This window comes from Pseudochaenichthys georgianus, chromosome 6 (genome assembly GCF_902827115.2).
Source record: "Pseudochaenichthys georgianus chromosome 6, fPseGeo1.2, whole genome shotgun sequence".
In the NCBI taxonomy this organism is placed as follows: domain Eukaryota; kingdom Metazoa; phylum Chordata; class Actinopteri; order Perciformes; family Channichthyidae; genus Pseudochaenichthys; species Pseudochaenichthys georgianus.
The window spans coordinates 42,476,341-42,499,394 of NC_047508.1; the positions used below are offsets into that span (position 1 = coordinate 42,476,341).

The 23,054-nt window shown below is 42.5% G+C and overlaps 1 pseudogene; it reads left to right on the forward strand.

Moving 5' to 3' along the window:
• The window catches only part of LOC117448530 (suppressor of tumorigenicity 7 protein homolog), a 90,191-nt pseudogene that overhangs the window by 24,100 nt on the left and 43,037 nt on the right, over positions 1-23,054 (forward strand).

The window sequence follows — 23,054 nt, forward strand, 5'->3', positions numbered from 1 at the left end:
TAAGTTCCTCGTACTACGTGTGTACTTTAAAGCGGCTCGGCATCGTTAACAATTTGCGAGCGATTTTTCAAGTTGACCGTCTGTAGTATATAGTGCCGCGCACATATACCATCAGGACGTTACTGATGGGGTGCGGCTGCGGAGTGATACTGTGTGTATGCAAGCCCGCTTCTGGACGGATCTATGTATCATGGCTGTAGACCTGTTGAGTGATAAAGATACCTCACACAAAGGTCTACGGATACCTGATCACTCTCCATGACCTGCGGTCAGCTATATAGCATAAAGGACTATTACACCGTCTTTCTGGAACAATCCGAAGTGTTGCCAAACGTTTGATTTGTAGGTATTTTTCGGTGCGCTGTGTTTCTCTTTCTCCTCAACTTCCGTGTGTGTTGATAACTGAGACTCTCGGCCTCCGTAGTGGCGAAGCAAATATCAAAGATCGTCTCTGCTGAGCGTTGACAAGATGAGGGGATTTTGAATCGGTTTTTTACCGATGCAAAGACGCTACGCAATCGATGCATCGCGAGTTCAACCCGGTTCAACCCAAACTGTAGCCGATGTGCACTCTTTCTACCGGTGCACTCGCATCTTGAACGTTTATGCCGGTGCACCGATGCGAATCGGTGAATCTTAACATCTCTAGTTGGTTATGGTTAACATATGAATTTGAAAAGTCACATCTCTGCTTTGTTTCCACTTTAATCAGCTGTACTTTCAGCTAGGGCTGTGGCGATACACTAATCTCACGATACGATACACGATATTCAGCCAATGATACGATATATATCACGATATTCAGCCAACGATACGATTCGATACGATTCGATACGATTCGATATAATTCGATATAATTCGATACACTTATATCATTTTCTGAAAGATTTGAAAGGGACAGTGGGATTTTGGTGACATCTTGTGAGTGTTCCATTGACTTGGATTGAATTAATTCAACTGAAAACTGAAAGCATCCATTATACAATATATGGCTCTGACAGAGAGTCTCCAGCTCGCTGGACAAAATGAATCAAAAGATGTGGTGAGAAAATTAGTTTCATTTATTGAAACAGTGCAAACTGTAGCTGTAAAGTGCAGTATCACAATGGACAATGGAGAATGAAAAGGTGCAGCAGGTGGCGGAACACGGGGGATTTGAATGGGACTTGTTAGAAATTAAAATCAATGTTTTGATGGCATAAAGTACTATAAACATACCGTCAGTTTAAATGCTGTTTTATACTGAAAAACCAGAAGTTGTTGTGCACAACCAGTTGTTGAGCTTTTATTCTGAAAATCCTTCATCTCCGGTTAGCATTTAGCATATGGCTAATATACAATTTCCTATAGAGGTGAATTTAGTAGCGATATGACACGGAGTGTTGCACACCGACACCTACTGATTTCAACACTACAACTATAGACGTCGAGATATTATTATTGCTGAATATTAAATGAAGGTACAGTTTATTTGAATACGTTTGTTTACAGACGTGGGTAGCATGTGACAACATTCGGAACTACCGGAAATGATACCAGCCGTGAGGTATTTTTGGAGTATTGATTACAGCGTTTAAAATGTATTAAATGAAAAGTCATGAAAGAGATAAGGAGGAGAAAAGGCGTGTTTAGTTATATATTTAATGTGCAATGTCTGAATCCTCTGTAATGCGCAACAACGAACATTGGAGACGTGGAGGGCCGATCCCCAGCAGCGCCAACCGGCCCACAGGGAGGATTCAGCAGAGGATATTTAACAGCTGGAAAGGTGGAGCTCGCTCTCTTCGCTCACGAGAGCCAGAACACAGCTGTTTTCTGACTGAACCATCTTCTGCTTGTAACATTACCGCGCTTTTTATTAATTAAAGTATACATTTGAACATTCTCAGAGACTCAATCAGTCTCCTTTTTAAAGCTTCTCTCCTGGACGCGAGTATAACGAACACAGTTATCAGACTTAATGTATCGATACCCGCGGCTGAAATATCGATACTTTCTCGGAAAACTAAATATCGATATATATCGCAGGATCGATTAAATTGCACAGCCCTACTTTCAGCGTTATTTCTCTTCTGGTAGATGTGATTTGTATTCTGTGGGAGCGGTCCTATTATCAGCCCTGATTTGGAAACCGCAGGAACCAGAGCGTGCAGATACTAAATAAATGCTCGGTCACTCGCGTGTTTGGAAACCTATTTAAATAAATCTCGGTACATGCGATGCATTTTGCCGAGGCGTGTGGTTTTGAAAGATTTGAATGTCTCAGTCGTGGTTTTGTTTAAATCCATTTAGATGAAATACTTTTTAATTATATTCGCTTTGGTTATCTGTTGAACGAAAACGAAAACAACAAAAATAAGATATGATATAATACGACACCTGTGACTTGATTTAAAAAAAAATATTGTACAAAGGGTTGATGGATCAACAGAACATTTTGCTTAGCTCCGTGATGCCCGTGTGTGTGTGTGTGTGTGTGTGTGTGTGTGTGTGTGTGTGTGTGTGTGTGTGTGTGTGTGTGTGTGTGTGTGTGTGTGTGTGTGTGTGTGTGTAACTGCAGGTAAACACACAGCAGTGTCCCGTACCCTTTTCAATTTGTCGAGATGACAGACCCCCCCCCCACCCCCAGAATCGGTTGGCTTTTTTTGCCTCCAAAGTAGACAAACCGTTTTGATTGGCCTGCTTCCCGCTCTGTTTCTCCAGTTCCCTCTCAGCCCCAGCTGCCTTCCCCCCCCTGTATCTCTTTATCCGTCTCCCCCTCTATAACATCTTATCCTTCCCCTTTCCCTTTCCTTTCCTTCCTTCCTTGTTCCTTTTATTTACCTTTTTCCCTAATGCCCTTCCATTTCCATTCCCCCTCTTCGACTGCTGCACTTCCATTTCTCGATCTTCCCTGTCCTGTTTCCTCTCGACTCTCCCCCCTTCTCCCTCCTTGCCTCCCCCCCTCTCCCTCCATCTGCCAGCAGTAGTCCATCAGTCTTTTTACAGCTCTCTCTCCCCCCTGTTCTGACGTCACTCTCTGTTTGCATAGCCATTGTCTTACAGCGGCTGCAGCTATCGCAGCTCCTCACCAGATTTCTGATTTTTTTCACCCCCTTCCCTTTCTATCCCCCGTCTCCCCGGGAAAGCCTCCCCCACTCTCTCTCACCATTTTCTGTCTCTCCATTGGTAAACACTACAGTGGAGTGAGAGAGTGACGGAGAGGAGAGGATGAGGAGGAGGATACACACTGCAGAAAGAGAAGAGATGCGATAGCTACATCTCAGCGTCTGGATTTCACCACAGTCTGTGAAGGATTTCTGCTCGTTTTTATTTGTAATCCTCCACGAGGCCTCCTGTTTTTTGGACTATCTTAGCGAGTGTGTGAGTGTGTGTGTGTGTGTGTGTGTGTGTGTGTGTGTGTGTGTGTGTGTGTGTGTGTGTGTGGAGGGGAGATTCTGAAGCCGCAACGGATAGTGGCGTTGGGGCATCTGGACGTTTGGGGAGGCAGCGACGGCCGGCTGGCTGCATTGTGTTGCTTTGATGACCCCCGCTGTGTAGCTGCCTGCTCATCAACCTCCCCCCTCTCTCTCACTCACCCCCCCCCTCTCCTCCTCCTCCTCCTCCTCCTCCTCCTCCTCCTCCTCCTCCTCCTCCTCCTCCTCCTCCTCCTCCTCCTCCTCTCTCCATCACAGCTCCCGGCCCAGCCATGTTCGGCACAGAGTCCTCATGTAAGTACCACCAACATCCTCCCGCCTCCTCTGCGTGTCTGTCTTCTTTGTGTGTTTCTAGGAGAGGGAGAGCAGGCGTAGGACATGTCTTCCTCTCTTCCTGCACCTCCGCTCGTCTTCTTCCTGTTTTGCCTTCACGGTTGCTGGTGGCAGATTGCATGGGGGAGAAATCTGGGGTCTACCATTTTAGCACCACAAGCTAGCTGCACACGCTGCGCTTGCTGCCCGCCTCGCATTCTCTCACTCTTAGCCTCACCGCGAGTTGGCGTGCGTATATGCAATCACATCGTGTGTGTGTGCGCGTGTGTGTGTGTGTGTGTGTGAGAAGATGGATGCTTTCATCGGAGTTGCATCGTTTTCATCCTCTGTCTATTCTCTGTAAGGTGCAAGCATTTCCACACGCAGATGCTATCAAAGCTAGCGTAGCATACTGCTGGTGTGTGTTTGCACGTGTGTGTGTGTGTGTGTGTGTGTGTGTGTGTGTGTGTGTGTGTGTGTGTGTGTGTGTGTGTCTTTGGAGAATGTGCAAGGCAGAGTTGTGGTGTTGGTCTCTTGGTGGGACGACCTCACTTTCTACCCCACCCTCACTTTCTACCCCACCCTCTCAAGTAGACCTGATCAATACCACGATCCTTCGCTCCACTACCTGCCCGATGCTTTAAGGAAGCCGGTCTGATCGATTGTGTCGTGGCTCCGCCTTCAGAGCAACTTGTTCTGTTGGCGGCAGGTCGGAGTGTGTCAGCATCCTGGCTGCAAGTCGTGATGGAAAGCTGTCATGCACCACTTCTCCCCTGAGTCTTTGTTGATAACAATGAAGAGCTGAGTGGATCACACCGTGGAGGACTCTGGGCGATGTGCAGCCTGGACCTGACCACATATTACTTACTTACTGTACTCCACTGAAGTCTGGCTGAAGGTGTCTTGTCCTTGTGCTCTGAGATTCAGAAACAAGGTCATTTGAGGGTCAAACGTAATGCTTTCACTGAGTCTTCTTGATGGTGGGGTCCGTTTGTCTGTAAAAGATAATCAAGCGTTGACATTTTAATCACATTTATAGTGGTAAGGCTTGTTATAAATGGTCTTTTCTTAGGAATCAAAGTGGATATTTAAATACCAAAATGTCCCCTAAATGTCTCTTCATGCTCATATTTTGATGTTTTGATGTTCTCGCCACGCGAACATTTGATATTACACCGAGAAGAAGGAATGGAATAGCATAATAAAAGATTGAAAACAAGAAATTAACTTATTAATTCATGGGATTCTGCTCTTAAGGCATTCGAAGACATCTAAAATATTTAAGATGGAGAGTAGAGCACATTCTCTTTATGTTTCACCTACATATTGAAAGGTAAGTTGAAGTCTTTATAGTTGGAAACAGTTGGTAGTTTGTAGTCTTTCAGCTTTGCTAGAAAACCATAACTATCAAGGCCTCAGTAAAACCTCAACAGAGAAGATTCATGAGTAACAACCAATGAGTATCGGTTCCCTTGATCTGATTTAAAAGACTGCAGTGTTTGTATTCCCTTTTTATGGCAGCACTATAAAGACATAGAGAAATGGAATTGACTGTTCATGGCGGATGATCACAAGCTTCGACCAATTGGGTACAAGTCAGCTTGTTGCCATGATCACGGCAGGTTTCGTGCACCAGCACGTGGAACATAGTCCATCCCATAGTTTCTGGTTTTATCCAGATCTTACTTGGTGGGCGAGGCTACCGACGCCACAGGTCACATCGTGTCAGCATGTGAAAGGTTGAATGGAAAAAGAGACGTTGCATCTTTAAAATCTGATATTTATAGGTCTTTACTGGCAGTATTTTAAGAGACTGGGGCAAAGGAGCCCATAAAGATTGTAATTGTAAGTGCATTACCTAATGGTTGAGCTGCTGGCTTATATTTAGCTGATTCAACATTTCTTCTAATTTTTGTCTGTCCCATAGAGTTGGGATCAAAGTTAAAATATTTCGAACATTGGTCAGTTCTCATTGGAAATGTTAAGCTGCATGCCAGTTCTTCCCACAGATCAGAAATATACTTGTGGCGGTAGTCGAGAACGGGAGGGGGGGGGGTGCTAGTGGAGCTCATGAACTGCGGAGCGCATGACGCAGATGCTCCACACGATAGCGGAGCAATCATTTAAAGGATGGGCCGTTGTCCACTAGTTAATCGATCGCGGGTGGCGTCATGCTCGCGGACGGATAACATTTGATTATGGAAAAAATCATAATCTCGATTATTTGGGTCAATAATTGATATCACGATTTTTAAAAACGATTATCCATTTACATTGAAAACATCCATTTATTGAAAAAAAAATGTTTTAAGTTTAATTCAACTGAAAAACCAATACAAATAAATAATAGTTTTTTTCGATTATGTCGTTTTCACGATCGTTGTACGCCAAAATCGTAATTGCGATTAAAATACGATTAATTGAGCAGCCCTAGCCTAAATGGGTCGCGGAATATACTTTGGCGGACGTTAACATACCTGAGCGGCCCGCCCAAGTAAAGTCTGTGTGGGAAACCCTGCGTGCCACGTCAAGTACAGTAGAGGGTGTTTTCGATAATTTAAAGGCAGCTTAATTGTTACAAAGTAAATGAGACAGGTATCCCTTCTTGATGGGGTTTTCCATTCTTGTAGTTCAGGTTGTTTGCTGTTGTCGCATTAGCTTAGTGCAGGAATGAGTCCTGAATCCAGAAAAGTGTTAGCATGTTAGCACTTCCGGACTCTTTCGCCATGAAGTCAATGGTTTCTTGTATTAGCTTTTGTTCAGATTCCCTAAATAATGTCTGCGATCAACACAAACTAACGGAAGGCTTTCGTGAATGTTTTCGAATGACAATTGTGGCTAAATTAGACTACTAAATGTCATCTCACCAAACGGGAGACTTTAGCTCAGCGGTGGTGACCTGAAGTCATAGGATCGTGATCGTTTCTTTGGTGTATAATAACATTTGTGGCCACAGAGCTTATTTTCTGAAAAGTTTCAAAATCCAATGGAAAGCCTATGCAATGCTAACTTCCATATCATCCTACAAAAAAAACATCATCACTTTGACCAAGGCGTTCTTACCATAACAGACTATGTTTCATTGAAGAAGACGGCACTGAACCGGTCCCTCGGGGGGGTTACCTTTGTCCATAATACACCGACTCTGGTTTCAAGTAGTACCATAATCAAGAGTTACAAAACCTTGGCAACCGCTCGTATCCTTGGCTGGAGTTTCCAACCACTACCTCAGCCTCACTCTGCAGCGCTTTAGATAATGGCGTTATCAAAATTACTGAAATGTAAAAGCTGTTATATATCTTTTCTCGTGTAATAGTGTCTTAAAATAACCACGTCCACTTGAGACATTAACGTAATTACTGCGAATGGTGTATTGCCAAACTGTCGCTTCAGGAAAAATAATAGCGTTTTGACATTGTGGGTCAGTGTTCAGGTTCGGTGGGAAATGTGCCGGAATGCTTTCTGGCACCAACAAAGGGTTTCTGTTCCCCCTCGTAATGGCAGATGGTAGAGCGAGTACAACGCCAGGAAAATCACTTCCAACGTGTTTATGCTCTTCAGTGCAGCAGAGGACAAAACCAATGCAATCCAGTTCTCGAGATGTATTCGGCAATACACAGAGGACAGTTTAATCTACACTTCAGCTTCACGCCTACATACGCACTGGTTTCTCTCAATCAAAAGATACTGTCATTTTTAACAAATTGTAAGCGGATGTAAAGAAATATGTGGTCCATGAAGTCTAAAAACGCACCTCTGTGTCGAAACCTCATCCATTTCACTCACTTCTGGGTGAATGCAATTACCTTTCCACACAGGCTTAGATTGGGCTCATTTCTCGACATATGACCTCATCAACTGTCACTTCCCTGTCCCCATCTCTCTTTACAAACCAATTTAAAGCAGGTGTGGGTGAATGGCGACTGCTTTATCTCGCTTTCTCTACATCGTCCCCCGTGTTGGAAGAAATGTACAAATCCGTAGCTGTAAAGTACAATTATTCATACTACCAGAACAGAGGTCAGTACTTGCCGTTTTCTAAGTGGCTCAAAAAATGTCCTGCCTGAAGCAGTATTGATTTCTTCTCTTATATTCATTTGAACTTTATTATTAGCACACGGCAGTGACAGAGAGGTGGAACACTTCTTACAATATTGTCAGGTTGTATTAAAACCAGTCACTTGTAGTTAAATGAAATGCACCCCAGCCTGTTCTGTCAGAACCGCAGCCTTGGGGCTATTGATTTTCTCGTGTCAAAGTGTCTTCGAGGAACTTAGATCGTATTACCATTGATGGCAGCTGAAGGGACCACCAGTGTCGCAGTGTTGGTATTACTAATAGTTTAATATGCCCTTTGATGCTTTGGTGGAGCGGTGCATTGTGGTTTATGAACTCCAGAGTGCTATAATGGCAATGTGGTGTTGGTAGAATAATATGGACCTCAGTTTGTAGTAGAGATGCCCCGATCCGATCACGTGATCAGGGATCGGAGCCGATCACGTGATTTTCAAAAGATCCGAATCGGGAGAAAAAAAATCGAGGATCGGGATTTTTTTTTTTATACATTTTTTTTTATTATTATTTAATGTTACAAAACAAAAATGACTATGTTCACGTCTTAAAGTCATTCTGAGGACTTAGTTTTGGTTTAAAATTACGCAACATCATGTATGTGTTGCTTTCTTTGGGCTTGTTTTCAGACCTGGTTGCTTATTCCTCTCAAATCTGGCAACAGAGTGGGCGCAGTGTCTAATAGCAGCAGCAAGCTAACTAGGGGCTACGTTCAGCTGGTGACTCGGGAGTCGGGACGGAGAAAATGTCAGCAGTTTGGAAGTATTATAAAATTGAAAGCGAAGGCAGTGTAACAGCCAGATGCAATGTTTGCAAGGCGGAGGTTCCGCGTGGTGGAAAGAACAGAGCTACGTTCAACACGACCAATCTAATACGCCACCTGAGAAACAAACACCAACACGACGAGTACACAGCGGCCACTCAGGTAACGGCACTGAAACAACCGACACTTTCAGAGGCTTTCAAAAGGAAAGAGAAACTGCCCCAGAACAGTGAAAAGGCCAAAAAAAATAACAGCAAGATAGTTGAATTCGTCGCGTTGGATGACCAGCCGTTATCGGTTACCTTTCTTTCTCTTAATGCATTGCATAAAGATCGGATCGGGAAAAATCTGTATCGGCAGATTGTCAAAATCAAATGATCGGAATCGGACCGGGAGCAAAAAAAGGTGATCGGGACATCCCTAGTTTGTAGTATAAGCACTCACTACGTATATTTCTTATTCAGGCAGCATGCATTGTATTTTGCTGGTCAGTATCAGAGCATTTTGTAGATTGTTCAGCGTCTATTGTTGATGTATGGCGATTCAGAATAATTATCTTGGTGGCCTTTAACTGTCTGGCCTGTTTCAAACTGTCTGGCCTGTGTCTCGGCTCTTGGGAAATTCTAAATAAGGTTTGAAAAATCTCCGTTATTATGGTAAAGTCATACCACATAATGTACTGGGAAATGTGTCTGAGCCATTGCCAGAACATTTTGGTATTTTTGGGCAGTTTGTGGCTTTATTAGGCAGCCAGCAATACGACAGCAATGACTACACAAGCCTGGGAAACAAAGGTTTCGCAGTGGGCCGAGCTGGCACCGCCTCTGTGGGAAAGTGGATGGTAATGCAGTTTATGGTCCCTGTCGGACAATAACGTAAGCTTTCGAGTCTCGTTCACCTTTCAGCTTTGCTTTAACGGTACTGCTGTATTACACCATCCCTCCTCCTTCCTCGCTTAAAGGGTAATAACTGCATTTCTCTCTGTAAGTCCATATTCATCCATCGCCATGTTGCATTAACTTGCATCGCATTATTTAGATTCAGCGCTTTTTCAATCCATCCTTACAAGACATGTTACTACAGAAAGACAAATACTCCACCTCCCCCCACTCAACCCCCTCTTGCTTTTCCACATTAATAATAGATAATGTTTGTTTGCACTCATTTAAACTCGTATTCACACACATTTACCCTAACATGTCATCACTGAACACTAAATTGGCAATTAGCTATCCCTTAATTGTCTTTCCGCTTATCAAGGTGCGCATATATTATATTTAACGAGAAGGGTAGCGGGTTAGCGGCTAAAATAACCTTTTTTCTGTTTCGTAGATACATTTCTAATTATAATCCTGATGGGTTGATTGCATCTCAGTGTGGAAACCACTCGTGAAATCAGAAGGATTTGATCATAACATCAGTGTGAATGTGAAACCCGTATGTTCTGATCATAGGGTGTGAGGATAGTTAAAGTTTGGACCCTGAACAATCTGTACTCTGTGGGGTGTGTGGTACTGTGGAATTTTAAGCTTTCGAAAGTCTTCTTGGATACCCCCCCCGGGCTAAAATAGAGCGAGGCTCGTCCACATACTCTGAACGCCACACTGAGCGTGCACCAGGCTATTTCTGGGTAAGATGAATGTTAGATACCCAACGGTAGGCCTGCTGATAAGGAAATGCAATTGGAAAATGGAGGTATGTTTGATGGCGGTACGATTGCTGTAGGCCAAACCCTTCTCTCACTCGTGTTGCATACATCTCTCTCCAGTGCTATTCTCATCAGAGGCCATCATGTTGTTTTTAAAGCTGGATTTCTTTTGTTGCCCGATAAGATCACATCATCTTTCAATGCAGCCTCTAACGGGATGTAAACTGTCTCGCTGAGGACGGTCTGGGTTTTTTACGACTTGTATTTGTTTGTTGCACCGAGCAGAATAAGGTGCTTATGGAAAATACCCATTTGATGAACAGCTCTCTGACGGCAACCAGTTGTCTCTGTTGCTGTGGTAACCTCGGTAAGAACGCGGAAAGCGGCAGTGATGGGGTTTCTGTGGTAACTGCTGATTCGGCTATTTCTGTCTCTCCGGCTCGTGGAGTGGCTGGGGCTTGAGCGAGCCGAAAAGAATGCTTATTTTAGATAAAGGGATCTTGAGAAAGGACATGAAGGACTCACTTATGTTTTCTCATGGATCCTGACCTCTGACCCCGAGTCCTCCCCCAACAAATGGAAACATCTCTCCGTGAAGCTTGTTCTCTCAGTTTCACATCCAATATTGAATTTTTTTGAAAGAGTGGAAATGTGAACCTAGTTGTGAAGCGTTTTTTTTTTGTGATCTGTGATTGCAGACAAAATGGCTTGATACTCAATTGATATTGTGAAGCGTCTAGCAATAGTAAGAGTTGCTAATATACATTTTTAATATTTCATTCCAAGTTAATGAAAATACCAGGTATGATTTAAGCTATTGCTGTTTCAATTCGCCTTTTGATTTTTCAAAAAAATACTACAGATGTAAACATCACTACACGGATAACTCTACAGAAAACAGTTGTTATTATTCAGTGCTATATTATATGATATATATTTGGTCTATTAATGCTTGATATAAACCCCTGGTCTTTAAGAAAGGCAGTTACCGTGTAAATACATTTAATTTTTTTAAATAGGGCTGTATTTTTGAAGTCTTTGTTGTTGATTTGAATGGTTATCTGCTGCCTTCATCATTCATAACTTAACATATTTAGTAAACCACAGGATGTTCAGACAGGATCTCAACTATTCAAAAGCAAAAGGGAAACGTTTGACATCATCCAAAGTCATTTTACTGTTATTCAAAATCTCCATATATGGCTCTCCGGCTGGTTGTGAAAGTATTCAGAAAACAGAACGATTTGCCGCTGCCATCCGTGACTCCCGCGGTCCTCAGTGCCAACAGTAACACAGCTCAGACCCGAGAGTCGTAATGATCAGGGGCTCGGCCAGAACCAGAGGAGGTGAGGTCATTGTGCTGAATCTCTGCACGCTCGCCCCTCCTGCTTTATGCATAGCGACTTTTCTTTAAGTGTCCATAAGTCGTTTTTTCCATCGTTTTGGAGGTCCAAACATTAAGTGTTGCAGGAATGAGTCCTAAACCTGGAGTAAGCATTTAAGCACTTCATTCGTCTCGAAGCCGATGTTCCTTTGAACATGTTTTTGGTTGGATGCCTGAAATAAAGTCTGTGGTTAACAGAAGAGTAAGAGATGTTCACGTTATTTGTTCTACGTCAGTAAATACTCCTCTCTTAAAGGTGGGGTAGGTAAGAATGGAGAAACCAGCTCGAGTGCGCTAGAATTTGAAAAATCCCTTCCTCACAGAGCCCCTCCTCCAACACACACGAACGCGCACATGACCAAAGAGGGCACGAGATCAGTGTGTGCCCAGATGGAAGGCTGACAGGCAGGTAGGCCATCCAGTTACTTTAGCCGGGCCGGCTCAGATGATTGGTCGTGCTTTTTACAGCGCCACGGCTTCCACAGGTGAAATATTTTTATGGATTTATTGTCAAAGCATTTAATGTACTCATTGCTATCGGGATGTTAAGAGATGTTGTTTCTGAAGTGAATTACCTACCCCACTTTTAAGTGTCTGAAGCTTCTATGTTCAGAACATTAGCCGCCGTTAGCTTAGCGGTGTTGTAGTGAAGTCAAGGATGTGGTTCCTTTATAGCGTTAGCATTTTACTTCTACCAATTGCATTTACCTTTCAACATCTATAGAACGGGTGTTAATATGTGGAATACACATCCTACTAAACAAAACTTTTAAGTATCATGAAAGTGTTTACCAAAGCTCCTATTTTCTGCAATATTCCAAAACCCTGTTGGCTTACACAAGTATTTTTGTCCTCCTTTTTGGATTTCAGTATGGATGGAATTCCCATCGGGGCCGAAGCTGAAGCCCTTTGGCTCAAACTAAATGTCATTATGAGCAACGTCTAGTTCTGGATCCTTTTTCTGTCCAATAGTCTGGTTTTAAAAATGTACATTTATAAATACTAAATACTATTTTAATCGCAATTACGATTATGGCTTGCAACGATTACGAAAACAACGTAATCGAAATAAAACGATTATTTATAAAAAAAAAAAAAAAAAATTATTATTATTTTTTTTTTTAATTGGTTTTTCAGTTGAATTATACTTAAAGTTCAGGGTAATCAACTGTTAAAAACATCCTGTTCACATTAAAAGTAAATGGATAATCGTTTTTAATAATCGTGATATCAATTATTGACCCAAATAATCGAGATTATGATTTTTGCCACAATCGAGCAGCCCTAGTATCGAGATTTAAAAACAGTAACACAGAATATTCGAGTAGCTTATCGAGCTGAGACTCATGCCTGAAGCTGTAGCGTCCCTGCCGCTCTGGATGATCGTATTCTTTCACGACATAGTTAGCCCGACAGATGCATCGAGTAAAGATTAGAGAGCGACGTAAACCAACAGAATGCCAATTAGTGGGATAAGTTGGTCCCTCTGCTGTGGAGGGCCGAGGTGAGGAATAAAAACTGTTCTTGGCAAACTCCCTCGGCCATAATCATTATGTGTGCTTGGCTCCTGATGAAAAGGGAGTTTTTGGGAAGCTTGCAAAACGAGTTTGAATATGATTAACACCCGAGGGCTTGCATGGTATGGACAGAATATGATTTGGCTGATGCAGTTCTGTCTGCTTGCGGAGAGAAAGTCTGTCATCTCTTTTCCACAATGACACAAAGAAAACGTCTAATTTCTCCGGTGCTTGATGGTTTTCAAATTATAGGTCTTCTCGGGAAAGGAGGAATAAATTATTGAGGCGATAATTTGACACGTCTTGAAGCATTCTGTTTAGTGTGTCATCTTGTTTGCCTTTCAGATGTTAATGTAGCAGCTGAACGACTTTGATTTTCAGCGTAGTGTAAACACCTGGATTTAAAGCCTCTTCACCGGCGCATGCTGGGATTATCTCGCATTTGTCCTAACTCTATTTCTGAGCTTTTCAAAAGAGCCTTGTTGCTTCAAAAATATAATTGCGCTGTGAAATGAGGTCAAAATAAGAATTTAGCCCCTCTTCGTGACTGGTTTCCGTCTCGACAAAGGGGTAAATTAAAGTACCGTCAGTTGAGATTGGTGCATGATAATTCTTCTTGGTAGTTGTTCATGGAAGCACGGTGATAATTGAATCAAGTCCGAGGCATCTCGCAGCGGAAATCACCACATTTGTCATCCTCATGTTCAAACGCTACCATAGAACCGCGGCTAACCTCGTCAGCCATTTAATTCCACCGGGCTCTCCTCCATCTTTGTCTTAGTGGCTCAGCGGGCTGCACACGGAAAGGAAGTGCCTTTTGACTACGAGGTCATTTAATCTAATCAATGGATCGAGAGGGAAATTCTGCGTCCGGTGAAAGCAAATGATAATGTTTCACCGTCCCGTTAACAGCCACTGTTGAGGGGCTCTAGAGCAAGGCACTTAACCCCCACTTAGTCCATTAAAGCTGCGCAGTGCCCATCTCGAAAATTGGAGCGACACAGGGTGGATTTTGGGAATGAAGCCAATTTTAAATACATTTAACATTTTGCTCAGGGGGAATTATTTTACACCAGTATGACCAGTGAGATAAACATTTGTCAGAAAGATTTTAATGTCCCAGACAAAGTGAAGAAATACCAGTTAAATATTCATTTTTGTAGCTTAAAAACACGTAATAGACATTATCAAAACATTTACCTTTTAATAATTACATTTTTTATGTAGGATATTGCAAGTAAAACCAGTCCCGTAAAAGACCATGACCAATGAGAGAGGCTTGTACTGACGAGTGTATGCAGCCTAATTATTTCCCCCGGACAATAAGAGATACAAATGTGTCCGATTTCTCCAATCAGGTCCGGCAAATACCGTCTACTAAAACCACTCAGAAGTAAACGTGTGAAAGACATTATCAAATCATGTTGATTTAAATAATAAACCTTTTTAAGTAGGATATTTCAAGCAAAACAAGTCCCTTTTTTAAAAGTGATAATATATGTTTATCGTAAAGGAAGTAAGACAAATTGAGAGGGGCTTGTGCCGACTCCTCTATTCAGCCAATTTATAATACATTTAAATCGTTCTCCGGGGGAATTTCCTTCACCGGACAAAATGACCCAAGAGATTTAAATTTGTCGAGCCAATTTCTCCAATCACGGTCCGGCAAATACCGTCTATTGGAAACGCCGAGGAGAGAATGCGTGCAATAAAAGCAGTTGCTTGAAATCATAATGGATTCTTTTGAAGACTCCAAAACGTATTTCCGCTACAACAGCCACAGGATTGAAGGACCGACTGAGCCTCGTCCATATCTGTAAATCTGCACCGAGGCTGCTCCTTCATCAATTCTGCTGTAGGGTCATTTATGGGTTGTCATGGTTACCCCTGGTAGGAGGAAGGGTAAGGAGCACCTGCCCCGCCCCCCTTCATTAAAATCCATGTTATTGATTGGCTGGACTGCCATCTACAAACCCCCACCCTGTATTTTCCTCTCTTCTGCTGGGTTACTAAAGAGCAAGCAGAACACAGCTGCCTCACAATTGCGTAGGCTTGCCGTCACTCACCGAGAGCGGCCAATCAAGGAAAACAAACCATGGCCGGGGGCCCCCCACTCGTAAATGTGCTCCGTGAAAGACAGCTAGCTGCTGCTTGGATCCCTTTACGGATCGTGGACAGCCAGTGGAGGAACACTGTCTTGATTTCTGAGTAGAAAGATATTTGAAAGGAGCAAAAGGCGGCGTTGGTGGATGTTTCAGGGGAATGGAGGGTAAGTAATGTGCGCTTGCTTTTTCTTGGTGTGCTGATGGCCCGCTGTGTGCAGTCTGGAGCTGTACGGTGGATGTGCTTCGAGTGCTATGGCCTTTGTGTTGTGTTCAGCAGGTGGCCCTGTACATTTTGTATGGATATTCATGAAGTGTGTGTGTGTGTGTGTGTGTGTGTGTGTGTGTGTGTGTGTGTGTGTGTGTGTGTGTGTGTGTGTGTGTGTGTGTGTGTGTGTGTGTGTGTGTGTGTGTGTGTGTGTGTGTGTGTGTGTGTGTGTGTGTGTGTGTGTGTGTGTGTGTGTGTGTGTGTGTGTGTGTGTGTGTGTGTGTGTGTGTGTGTGTGTGTGTGTGTGTGTGTGTGTGTGTGTGTGTGTGTGTGTGTGTGTGTTTACATTAGTGGCTTGTTGAGCTAGATTAATCCGGGGACAAGTCATTCAATCTTTGTGTGTATTCTCTGTTGCTGTCCCATAGCTGTTTACTTTGTGGTTATGGAAAGTAATAAAAAACGAAAGGTTGTTTGGTAGGTTGTGTCAGCCTTTGTTGCATCCCGCACGACTTCTTGTTGTTTTTTTAAAGACCAGGGGCCTCATTTATAAAGCCTTGCGTAGGATTTACGTGGGAAGGTTGCTTACGTAGGACAAAGCAAATAAATACGCACAGACATTTTCCGATTCTTAAAAGACTGCCCATATTTTCCTATAAACAGTCAAAGGAACGCCCGTTCATTCATTCTGACTGACTGCAGGAAGGAGATCGCAGGACATGACGACGGAACAGCTAAAAAAGACGTCTCACACCGTGTCAGATTTTGGTTATTTTGGGGAGGTCGAGATAAATCAGAGTAGCAGCATGGAGGTATAAATAAATAAGTGGTCCGAGATTAATCACAAAATAAATACATGTTTAAATGTGTGTGTACAGATATACTCTATATCCATAATCCACCAGTTAAAGGAAATACAACTAATGTGTTGTGTTATATTAGCTGTACAATTGACCACACATGGTGTTCTTAGTTTCCACCCCTCCTGTTTTACGAGCGACTTATCAAGTCTTGGCAAACGGCATAAAACACGATTAAACGTGATAGTATATAAAACCATGCTCGTATCTACAGCCTATAGAAATGCAAAACGGCCTCAGTTTAATTCTGTCCTCCTGCTTACCGCATCATTTATGAGAAAACATTTCTTAACAAGAGAACATAATCGAGGGGTGATGAATAACATTTCCGTATTTATTTATTTCTCCAAGTAATGTTTGGCGAGACACCCCAGGTGAATAGGGTAATTTTTTTAACTTAAAGGCATCAGCTAGACATTTCTCCAGTTAATTACTTACAATAAGGCAATTGTTTTTTGTATTACAAGTTTTCTGAAATGGCATGTTTAAATATGCAAAGTATCCATTATCTCATTAAATATGCGCATATTTTAACACATTTCAGGATTCGAAATCTGAACTTTGGATAAAGCCAGATTCAAAATTCTTGTTTCATTTTGTAGTCATATTAGTATCTGAGGCTTTTACAGAAGGGATATTGGATATCTCTTTTTATCACTCCATTAATCAGAAAATACTGTCAACAGCCCTGAAATATCCATTTTCGCCATGTTTGTAGGTATACAATGTTGTATAATTCAGGCTATGAATGATATATGAACAAACCCTTCTGTAAAAGCCTTCATAATATTGATAGGAATATAACTGGAAGGTTTGGTGTCTCTACGTGCTACTGAAGTTGACATTTCGAACTCAGAGTAGGAGAAGAAACTCATTTTGAGAAAAGGACCTTTAAAGATTGCAGTGAGGCGCTAGCTAAACCCTCCTGTTCTCTGGATGACAGCTTGCGCCTCGACGCACTCCGTGAAGGTATTTCATGTTCGGGGTCATTTGTTTTTTGTATAACCTTGCTTCGTGCAAGTGACGATTGTTGTCGTCTTCTCTGTGAACGTTTTTTTCGCCGTTCTTTTGCCATTTTGAGATTTCAATTTCTAGCGGAAAGCTAACCAGGAAGTGTTTTAGCACACCACGTGACGCATCTGAACGAATCACGTTGTCAGAAATGTACACCAGCCAATGAGATTTCATTTCTTGGTTTAAGACCCTTTTGTGCTTTCACGATTGGTTGCTGATACAAAGGAAATGACCATATTTGGATCCGATGAGATTGTGCAGGAGAGACAGCGGTCGCGGTACTTTACCAGGGTGTCCGCGGGGTCTTAAAAAGTATTAAAAGTTTATAAATCAATTTAGCGAAAATTAAGGCTATTAAAAAGTATTAAACGGCATTTTCCAAGGTATTAAGAAGGTCCACAGCAACGACAACATGAAACACCCTTTAATTTACTGAAACAACATGTCGGGAAACCCCCTCAAGGTGGCCCCATGCATAGCGTGCCATAAAATGCTGCTTCTTATTTGAAGTTTCGTTGCCTTGCTCCGCTCTGTGGGGGGGGGGGGGGGGGTTTATCTGCTGGTGGACTACCTGAGAGATATACAGCAGGAGAACACGCCGTCCACCGCGGAGAATAAATAGAAGGCGACCATGACAACCATGCTCCGGGGTCTTCTTCGCTGCTTTTGGTGTATTTTGTGGCGGCAGCAGCGCCACTTACAGGCCTGGCATATGTACTACAGCGTTTCCAGCATTTCCAGCGGTCTAGTGTGAACGGACGCATTAATGAATCGAATGCGTGTGAACAGAAGACCTTTTGGCGTTTGCGTTGTACTGTATGAGGCCCCTCGTGGGGCCGGGGTGTAAGCCAAACTATATCCAGTCACAGAGATCTGCTTTTTTAAAGTAAGGTCAACACATATCGACCCTAAATATAGTCTATATTAAGAACGAGAAAAGTCTTAACATATATATTGTTTTTTGTAAACATATGACAAATGTGTGAGGGTGATGACGTCAGAGCATCGTCCTCTGTGCCGGGCTTAGCCCCGGACAGCCCCAGCCCAATTTAACCCCTGGGTATTTGTGAGGGAGCTCCTCTATGGCATTACCCGCTGAAGCTCACCAAAGTTTCATATATTTCACAGTTCAAAGTTTTGTCAATTGTTTTGTTTATTGGTCAAATACTGGTTTCTACTGGTTTCTACTGGTTTCTGAGGAGTTCTACTGGAATGAAAGAGCACAGAGTACAGAAGCAACAAAGCAGCATGCTGCATTAACCCTGACCTTCACAGAGAGGTAGAAGTTCATGTGGAGAGGAGGCTTCAGTATTCTGTCTGCACTCTGTTTAGTTGAGCTATCTTACAATCAATATAGTAAATGTGAGGTAAAGTGTGTCGCCAAGGTAACCGGTTAGAACTTGAAGTGGCGATGAGGTCTTAAAATGTATGGGAAGGGTCTTAAAAAAGGTCTTAAAAGGTATTCAATTTGACTTCAGGATTCCTGCATATACCCTGTTTACGTTACGTTAGAATGCTAACTTTTAGTGAATTTACAAACTATAGTAAAATAAACACTTAAATGTGTATTTTGTACGTTTTCCTTCCAAAAGCCTGAAATAAAACATGTTATAGAATCAAAATAGCACAAAATCTCAAAATTGACCAGTACTTGAAAAACGATGTTTTTGCCTGCCGTGTCTCGCCTTAAAGGTGGGGTAGGTAAGTTTCAGAAACCGGCTCGAGATACACTTTTTGTTATATTCCATGGAATGCTCTTAACATCCCGATAGCAATGAATATCTGAAGTGCTTTGACAAAAAATCCATAAAAAAATGTCATCTGTAGAAAGTACAACCAACGGATTGGATGGCCTACCTGCCTGTCAGCCTTCCATCGGGGCACAGACTTATCTCGTGCCCTCATTGGTCATGTGCGCGTTCGTGTGTGTTGGAGGAGGGGCTCTGTGAGGAAGTGGCAGATTTTCTCCGGTTGTGTATTTTCAAATTCTAGCGATCTCGAGCCGGTTTCTCAAACTTATCATTTTAAGATTGGCTTTAATCAATGTGTGAAAATGAATTCTTCATATATGATAAATGAGAGGTAACATTTTATTTATGGTATTATTTCCACATATTTCTCTCCATTCTTCCTTCCGGTGTCGCAGTTTCTCGTCTCTCCCGTTGTTGTGCGTAGTGCGTACGCATGGGTCAGAGTTTGCGTGGAGGACCGCACGTTTTCCCGTCAAGTTAGTTTTTTATAAATCGCAAACATTGAGAAAGCAAAGTGAATGTATGAATAAATCTCTCTTTATTGACTAAAAGGAAAGAAAGTATGTCTATGCTTTTGAGCGCTCCGCAATTAGTCTGTGTTTTTGTTGTCCGTATTTAATTAAGATCACAGACATGGACTAAACTAAGCATTATAAATATAATAGTTGCAGACGGAAGAGAACACATCATGACAAACAGGCACAACATTAAACCAAACAAATCAGTAACATTTAAAAAAAGGACCTGACCCTTTTAGCGATAGGATAAACATATTCGCAAATTCAGGATAACTGTTCTCTTACAGTGAGTCAAACCCAAAAGAGAATTTAAAAGCAGTGACAACTTATTTTCTCCTGGCAGACCGTTTGAGTAACTCTCTCTGCTCGTGTTTGTCTGCCAAGTCGTTAATAAGATAATGCTCTCTTGGATCTTGCATGTGCGGTTCATTGGCACGAGTCCAACTTTCTGTCATTCACTTCCAAGTGTGCGTCTTTTACAGGCAGCCTTTTTTCAAGTAGTAAACATGATCGACTTGACTCGTTGATAATTCTCACTTTGTATTGTGGTAGAGATGTCCCGATCCGATCACGTGATCAGGGATCGGAGCCAATCACGTGACTTTCAAAAGATCGGAATCGGGAGAAAAAATTCGAGGATCGGGATTTTACAAAAACAAAAATGACCATGTTCACGTCTTAAAGTCATCCTGAGGACTTAGTTTTGGTTTAAAATTACACAACATCATGTATGTGTTGCTTTCTTTGGGCTTGTTTTCAGACCTGGTTGTTTATTCCTCTGAAATCTGGCAACAGAGTGGGCGCAGTGTCTAATAGTATCAGCGAGCTAACGAGAGGCTACGTTCAGCTGGTGACTCGGGAGTCGGGACGGAGAAAATGTCAGGAGTTTGGAAGTATTATAAAATTGAAAGCGAAGGCAGCGTGGTGGAAAGAACAGAGCTACGTTCAACACGACCAATCTAATACGCCACCTGAGAAACAAACATCAACAACAACACGGCGAGTACACAGCGGCCACTCAGGTAACGGCACCGACACTTTCAGAGACTTTCAAAAGGAAAGAGAAACTGCCCCAGAACAGTGAAAAGGCCAACACAATAACAGCAAGATAGTTGAATTCATCGCGTTGGATGACCAGCCGTTATCCGTTACCTTTTTTTCTCTTAATGCATTGCATAAAGATCGGATCGGGAAAATCGGTATCGGCAGATTGTCAAAATCAAATGATCGGAATCGGATCGGGATCAAAAAAAGGTGATCGGGACATCCCTAGTTTGTGGCTTATGTTGGATATTTAGATGTCATGGTGTTTCGGATGATCTTATAGTTGATTGATTTCCAGAGATTGAATACCAGTTCTGCTTCACACTCGTCGAAAGTACTTCTGCTGACAGCCAAAATAGATAGCCAGAATTTTAAACGAGTGATTTTCCTGGGACAAATACAGTCTCTCTCTCTGTGTGTATGTCCTTGTTGTGTTCTAGGTGAGTCTGAATTGAGCAGTGCAGGAATATCAGCCAAAATGTGTAATGCTGTGATAGTGAGTCAACGATCTTTAAAATAACTATCCAAGTATATGGGCGGCACTGGACACGTATCAATCTGTGAATGTGATAGAGCTGGTCAACCTTATTGTTAATAACACAGGGCGACTGTGGCTGCGAGGGAGTGCGGTCGTCTTTCGACCAGAAGGTTGTGGGTTCGATCCCAGCCCCAACATGTCGATGTATCCTTGGGCAAGATACTTAACCCTGAGTTGCTCCCGATGGCATGGCCAACGGTGTGTGAATGTGTGTGAATGTTAGGTCCTAGAGCAGTGCATCTCAAAGTGTGGTCCGTGAGCGCCCCCTAGTGGTTTTGCGCACTCTCGCGGGAATATCTCGCAATGGAGCGAGCTTAAGTTTCACTTTCAATTGCATGATATAGCCCAGATAAGCACCTTCATCACACATGTTGCCACTTGTTTGTACCATTTTCAGGCGATTTGTAAAAAACGATGTGTTTTTGGATATTTGTGGAATTAGGTGGTCCGCGAGTGTTTTTTTATTGGTTAAGTGGTCCTTGGTATGAAAAAGTTTGAGAAACACTGGTCTAGAGCAAGTGGTATTGCTCTGTGTGAATGGGTGAATGACATGTAGTATGTAAAGCGCTTTGAGGGGTCGTAAAGACTGGATAAAGCGCAATATAAGTACAGTCCATTTACACAGAAACGTACCATCCAGGGCTCCAGATTGCGTCCAAAATGGTCCCAAACAGGTCATTTTTCGTAAGTTATAATGAAATGTGGTCGCATGATGATTTATGATCCACCGCAGTCACTGTTTATACCCTCCCGTCCTGCAAATTATACTTGACAAGCAAGAAAGGGTTTTGAGGGTCAGATTTGTGCACACCGACCCAAAGTTCTCCCTCGCAAGATCGCTTTTACACTTCTGTTCAGAGCGCTCGTATATCACATTCAAATAAACATCAAACATACAGGTGCACATCGTGCTTTTCACATGTACATAAAGGCATAGAACTTCATGAACAATCCTTTTAGCTAGTACAAAAATGAAGTCGTCTATATCTTATTATTTTAGAAAGCAGAATTAGAGAGAGGAGGACACTGGTGGTGATGAAGAGACAGGAAAGGGTTTGTCTCAGATGCCACTGATGGTGAGGGTCGGTTGGCACCAGTGCTCCCAGTAAGACTAAAGGTTAGTCCCCTGCTCTTGCTGCTGTGACAAATGATGGCTACACTGCACCTTGCTCAAAGGTCAGAGCAGGTGGTTAGACCCAGACAGGCTCTGCTCGCAGCCCCATCAGTCAGGGATACGAGGCGCTCCCTAATCGGCCCTGCCAGCAAGCATTCCAGGGATGAGCAGCTGAGCCACTGTTACTCTCAACAGATCCCAACTGTGTCTTTTGTGGCTTCACACTGTGGATCAGGAGTTAGAGCGGCCACCAATGGGGAGGTCAGCGGTACGATCTGCTGTACTCACAGGATATATTTTAACATAGATGGATGAACGGATAGATGGATAGATGGATGGATAGATAGATGGATAGATGAATGGATAGATGGATAGATGGATGGATGGATGGATAGATAGATGGATAGTTAGATGAATGGATAGATAGATAGATGGATGGATAGATAGATAGTTGGGTGGATGGATAGATGGATAGATAGATGGATAGATATATTGATGGATAGATAGATAGATGGATAGTTAGATGAATGGATAGATATATAGATGGATAGATGGATGGATGGATAGATGGATAGTTAGATGAATGGATATATAGATAGTTGGGTGGATGGATAGATAGATGGATAGATGGATAGATGAATTGATAGATGGATGGATAGATGGATGGATAGATAGATGGATAGTTAGATGAATGGATAGATAGATAGATGGATAGATGGATGGATGGATAGATGAATTAATAGATGGATGGATAGATGGATGGATAGATAGATGGATAGTTAGATGAATGGATAGAT